Consider the following 7256-nt stretch of genomic DNA (forward strand, 5'->3'; position numbering starts at 1 on the left):
GGATACGTCTGGTGGTGGTACACTGCAGTACACAACTGAGACCTGCAGTCAGTTGCTCATAGTGTGGGCCATAGTCCACCATTTGTTAGTATGTAAACAACTACAACTTAGGAGCATTACAGTACTGCCTGACAGACACAGCTACAAAGGAGGAGGAGGAGTCAAGTGTAGAGTTTTCAGAGGATCTGGCTGTAAGTGGCATCCTACACAAGGCAGATGTGGGTGCAATATGTTGCAGCACAGGCAAAGATTTGGCATCTGCCTACATCTATGGGCTATGATAAGGGCATTAAAAAGTAAAACTGATGCATGTATTAACACACTCATGCTATGTATTACAATGCACTTACTGGCACTCCTCTCAACCTCTTAGAGCAATAAATCTAAACAAAACTATAAAAATGGGGGGGGGGGCACAAAGACCAGAATATGGAAAATTTGTAAGTATTGCTCTTACAAACTTCAAAAGTTGATAAAATAAGATATTTTGCTTTAGAATGAATTTTCTGAAGGGTATGACTTATGATATTAAAATGTCTGTCATTATTTCCTAACTTCATTCCTCAATGATTTGCAAATGGTTTGCCAGAAAACACACATTTTATGAGGAAGAGGCCAAAAATATGATGCAAACTTCTGGATAGTTAAGAATGACTGTGCATCAGTCATTACCTTACCCACATAGCCCAGGTGAGTGGGCAGGGCACAATCATCATCATTTGCATAGATGGCATACGGCGCAATGACATGTGACTGCATTACTATCATAGGTTTGAGGTTCATGGGACGTGGATGTAGTAGTAACCACTCATGCTGGCAGTAAGTTGCGAGGCAGTAGATTGCGAGGAATTAGGATCATTTTCTCCAGTGTTGCAGTGGGGTCTCCATGTCATGAACCTTGGCCAGGTGTAATGTGTGGCCCTATAATATCTGGTTTGGATGTGTTCTGGGTGAGGGATGTTGAAGCACTTGGAAGCATTTAAAGAAACCTTGATGTAGTTCCCTATGTTGGGAGCCAATAGATGGATGGTTTCCATAGCCCTGATGACTGCTATGACAAGGTATGACACTCAGTTGACCAACAATGGATATAGACCATGTGGAACTGCAGGAAGCCAAGTGGCTGGACCAATGAGACTTCCCTGTGGTGCAGTCAGATGAGCAATATGTACCATGGCCATCAGATTGGCCCCCACCCAGGAGTGGGGGCTGTCTTGACTGGGTAACAGTGATGCAATCTCCAAAGCAATATGTATGCCATCTGTATAAACCTGCCCTGTGACTGTCCACTACACATCCTGACCCTTGCATGTCCATGGGCAGTCTGGCCTGTGGATGGACAACAGTGAATATTTGCCAGAAACAGTACTGACACTGGATGGCGTGGATGCACCAATGGATGTAATTTGGTCTACCAATGCCCTCAGTGAGCATATTTTCTACAGGTCCCTGTACGCCATGTCACTCTGCATGCATTTCAGGTTGTCTTGTAGTTGCTGCAGCAGTCTTAAATCATCACACAGGTCATGGGCTTGATCACTATCTCTACCATGGTATGTGTAGTGGATGTACTTGAATCACTGACCTGCATATCTGGTGATTGGTACCAAGTGCAGTACCTGGGACAGGAAAATACCAGGAGCTGTGGCAATGATGACCATCCACACACCTCTCCTCTATGATTGGTGTATGCACATAGGACACAGTGCAGCTGACATACCATCCTTGTTGGGGACTCCTGTGTAGCAGGGTAGGTCTTACACTGACAGGATGTCCAGCACTAAAAGTAGGTGACACTGGAGGTTTAGCTGCCCTCCAATTTTAGCACGGATGACTGTGCCATGTGCACACTGCTGTCATCATCAGTCCCGGCTGACTTGCTGACCTCAGGCATGAGCCAAATTATTGTGCTGCACCATGCACCAGTAGAACCTCTGAAACAATAAAGAAAACATATCTGTGACAGTGCGGGAACATATGCTTCACTCCCCCAACCTGTGATATACAGACTGGTACAGCCCACATATGTGAATAGTATATGGGCACATACATACTTTGTGGTGCAGGTTGTCACAATTGCAACCCTGCTGTACTTTGAGAGCAGATATGCTTAGGTGTTCTGATGAATAACTCTATCTGACATAGTGGTTGGTCTACAACTTGAAATGTGCTGGCTATTACTAAAGTGGTGCATCACCTACAGTCATTCACATGGTCATCATCAGTCCAGTTCCCTCAACCAAACCACAACCAAGTATGATGGTTCATTTACCTGTCCCAGACAGAGATTTCAGGCTCTGTTCATCATCTGTGAGTTACTCACATGTTAATGGTCCATCTTCTGTAGTGGACCTGTCCCTGGCAATGCCTTAGCAGTCTCAGTCTCAGGAGCTCAATAGTAGCACATTAAGCTATGGTGCAGAAGGCTGTGAGTTCTGTTCCCATACCAGGTAGTGAGATTAATTTTCCATTACTGAGACAGAACAGTAGCATAAAAAAGGAATGGTACACTTTCAACTGCTCTGTCCTTTGGAAGAGCAAGGTCCCATCTGCCTAAGTTGGTGGTGGCACAGGTGAATAAAAAATATCTCATGCTACTTATTGAAAAGAGTAGGGGAGGTTCCTCTGCACCCTGTCCAGATTTCCTGTAATCAGTATGAATACCACCTTGGGTGTCCACTGAAAAGAGACCATTGACTTTGAAGGACTAACCCACTCATCAAACAATAAATAAATAAGATACACACAATCTTTGTGGCTGGGTCTGGCATAATGGTTAAGATCTTCACTTCACAGACAAAAGGTATAGGGTTTTATTCTGATCCTGGGTTATTGTCTAGGCTTAAAAAGGCCATTCAGGGCAGTTAGCCTTGTATTCTCCTGTGAACCTTATGGCTTGCTCATGGCATGCAGTATTATATTGGTGACCATGCACCACACCAAAACTCTGTCCTGTTATGTCCACCCACAGCAAAACTCTCTGGTAAACCTGGTCCAGAAAGCCCTGTTAGTTTTACCCTTTTCAAGGATTCACATGCCTTGTGTGTAGAGCCTACAAGTAACAATTCTATTTCATGGGTGGTGAGCTTTTCATTGCCTCTCTCTCTCTTGGGCCCATAACAAGATGTATACACCTCTGTGTTACACATGTCAGTCTGTGTGTGCGTGTGTGTGTGTGTGTGTGTGTGTGTGTGTTTGAGTGTTCTTTGATGACTTCTGCGTCTCAACATTATACCCTTTCCTCCATTAGTGGACATACCTGTCTGCTATTATGCTGTGACTATTTCCACTGTGTCCCCTACTGACACCACTACTCACCTTCTTGCAGCTCTTTGCTAATGGCCAGTAGTGTCATGCACATCTTGTGCCTCTCACCTCCCTATACATGACCATGACTTGAGCCATATACAGGAACTAATGTTTCCTTGTACAATGTTTTACAGTCTGTGCACAGTGGACACAGTGCGTGCCCCCCACAGGACATTAACCTTTCATGCCTTGCTCTGTGTTCTCTGTCATTCTGCTCTCCACAAGTTGACAATAACTTGTCATGTCCTTGTGTTATGTCCACCCTCATGGTGAGCACTACAGTTGGACATTATGTTCCTCACCCAGCTGACTGTTTTCCATCTGTCTTTGATGCTGCCATATTCCATGGATGCTCATGGCATTGCAGAGGTACATTACCAGATGTGTTATCTTCATTCAATCTGTCTGTATTGCAGTTTAAAGTTTTTTCCACTGAATTTCTATTCATGACTTGCTCATCTCCCGCAATATGGTGATTAACCCTTTTGTTGTGCTAAAATCGGCCTCTCAGCATTGGGAATTTGCTAATAGGTAACCTAGTGTGATCATCTCTGAATTACTGCAAAACTGCATTACATTGCATTATCGTACCCAGGCAGCACTACCATACCTGTCCCTGGCCATCCTGAGTTAACAGGATGTGTGCAGTCTGGGCAGACTGCAAAGCCCATAGCACTACCACTCTGTGGTAGTGATCATTTCAGCAGTACACTGTTGCTGCCTGATAATGTACATCACATTAGCATGCAATTCAACTGCTTATGCTGTAATTAGCATGCCACAGTGTTTACCTTGTTTGCGCGGGGGTGCACATCTCTACACGGTTCTTCAAAAGGGAGAAAAAACAAACCAAAAGAAACGAACTCCAGGCAAGGCAGAATCCATGGTGTAAAATATTTAATCCAAAAGTAGAAATTCCAAAAAGTACAACCAGGACACAGCAATTAAGTTGATCGCGCTTTCACTCCACTATTGCAGAGCTTCTTCAGAACCATTAAGACAACATTTACATCCTTTATGTAATAAACTAGAAAATTAATTAATTGATTGAATTAGTTACGTTAAAGGAATATACTATATATTTACAAAAATGTGTGTTTCATCATGTATAATCCTGACCAAATACATAAACCATATGTAAAATATACAAAATTCTTACATAATTATTATTAAAATCACACCATACAAATAAATATTACATTAAAATGCATATATATATATAAAAATACAAACACCCACCCACCCAAAAAATCTCAGTAATTATGACCAACATGGGGCGTCCATAAAGGACCAATTCAAACCCAGAGTCTAAAAATATATATATATATATATATATATATATATATATATATATATACATATAAACTTCTGAAAAACATGTTGTAAAAAAGAAAGAAAACCCCCCAAAAATAACCAAAATCAAAATTCACAACTTTGCTCGTCTCACTTTCAAAACACTGGCGATACTAATACAATCATTCAAACCTGGTGGTCTCCCTGCATCTACACGGTTCTTACTGAATCTGAATTTCATTGCTACTATGTAGGATTTATTGAATCCCCCCAATTATGTTTCCTGTAGCCTTCTATTGTTTGTTTCTATGTATTCCAACAGGGATTCACTTATCCTGAAAACCTCAGCATGCATTTGGTCATTAGGTAAATACTAGGCAATCATTCTGCAGACCATTACATGCCAAACCAAAAAGAAATATTCAGAAATTCCCTCCAGCTTCAAGGAGGACAAGACAAAAAAGTCCAAGGGAGAATTTGAGGCTGCCCATCAAATTATCTAAGTTTACCTGGAAGATGGCAATAATGCTGCTCTGATACATGTAGTTGGAAATTTGACCCAGAGGTGAGAGATATATTGAGATATTAATGTATCACACTAAAGTGTTTTAATTAACTGTTGATAAATGTTTAGTTTCTTTAACTGGATTTGTTGAGGTACCATTTGTTCTGCAAAGGAATAAGAGGTCAAAGAGCGCTGGAACTTTCATGGCTAAAAAGGCTAGAAACAAATCACCATGGGAGAGTTTATAACAGACTGAGTACAGAGACAGAGAGAAAGAGTAGCCAAGCTGTCCTGATAACTAAAATTTTTGAAGCCACTGATATTTTTAGTTATGAATCTCTGATGTCTCTCAAGTTGAGTAATATGTTTAGGCAAATACATGCCAAAAAGGAATTAAGACTTCTTTGGGTAAAGCAGAGATTACTTTGGAAATTAGATGAGCCAGACAAACGGTTTTCTGAACTGCTGCATAGATGTGATGGTGAAACAATAAGGAATTATCAACAAGTGCTCCTAGATTGCTTACAACAGTGTCTTATTGGAGGGATGTGTTACCTATATTGTATGTGAAAATATTATTTTTACCAAAATGAACTATGCTACACTTTTTCACATTTAATTTAAGAACATTGCCCTTATATCAAATGTTAACATGGTCTATCCCATGTTGGTGCAATTGTGAGTCAGTGGACTATGAAATAAGACATAGTTTACAATTATCTGTAAATTTTAACAACTATAGATCAGCATTTTAGCCTTAAGGTCTGATAAATAAATGCCAAGTAGGAACGGGCCCAACACTGAGCCATGTAGTAAACTATTGGTAATGTTTTGCTTTCAGATCTGGCACCCTTGACTTTAACAACATGGGTTATCTCAGACAAACCGACCATACAACAAAAGGATTTATATTCAGATTTACAAGTCTGTCAATAATGCTTGCATAAAGAATAGTGTCAAAGGCTTTGGCCAGGTCCAGATATGCTGTATGTACTGCATAACCACTATCCATGGCTTCAGTTACTCTTTCAAAGAAATGAATGAGGTTAAAGAGGCAGAAACCTCCTTTAGTAAAGCCAAATTGATGTGGGTCCAGAGTAAAGCGATTTTCCATGTCTAGATTAATAAGGTCTGGCATATCGTCATGCACACTGGGCTACTGTTTTGCTGCTTGTTCAAACCTACAGTGTAGGCATGGCTTTTTCAGGTGCTGGCTTCAGTGGTCTAGCCAGGAAATGTAGATCTTTTTGTTTCTTCTGGATAGAGACTATTATGATGGCCCTTTATATAAGATTGATGCCTTGGCACCAACTTACCAGGGTGTGAGTGATGCCATGACACTGGTTATCACCTGCTCTAGCAAGTAGTGTATGCATGACTGTAGTGACCTTTGATTGCATCACCCTGACCTGCTCTGCCAGTAGAAGGCAAAGATTAAGGAGAATATACCTGCATTTACAGTAAGAACCTTATTTAAGTTTTGTCACTTTTTTTTATTTCTAACTACTGTTTGTTAGTTTTCTTGCCTTATTTTGGCAGGGGAATATTATATTGAATGGCTTTTGCTTTCTTTTACAGTCATTGAGGAGATAAACTCCAACAAAGAGGCATGTGTAAGGAGGTCTGCAGACTGTTCATGTGGCAGGATATGTATACTGTGTCCATGTCTGTCATGTGCAATTGCAGTTCAGTCTGTCATTGTCATGTATAATAATAGGTTGCATTTGCCCTTTCTTTCTTTCTCCTACTTCTACAGTTTTCTGCTGTGGTGCAGGATGAGGAGTGCCATCAGCCACCTGGGTCTCTCCAGTTGACACATATGGTGTTATATCCTTAGAGATCTCCAAGCCTGCCTATTTGCTAAAAGTGACATGGAGAGCTTGATAGAGGTCTTTGTGAGGGTAGCCCACAATGGTCACATAACGGGAAGTGTTGCTGAAGGTTCTGTTCAATATGTGCTGATAGCTGGACTCTGGTATTGGGACCATGGAGCACTTCCTAGTACAGTCTGTAAGAATCACATGACTGGCCAGACATGACAGCCCAAGATACCAGTCATTGGGTGTGACTGACATCTAGGTGGGGTCTCCCCAACCCAGGAATTTTTACAATCCCAGCATGTGTAGATGTGATGTTGTGGTGCTGTGTA

Source organism: Protopterus annectens, chromosome 2.part1, assembly GCF_019279795.1.
Source record: "Protopterus annectens isolate FY-2018-M chromosome 2.part1, PAN1.0, whole genome shotgun sequence".
In the NCBI taxonomy this organism is placed as follows: domain Eukaryota; kingdom Metazoa; phylum Chordata; order Ceratodontiformes; family Protopteridae; genus Protopterus; species Protopterus annectens.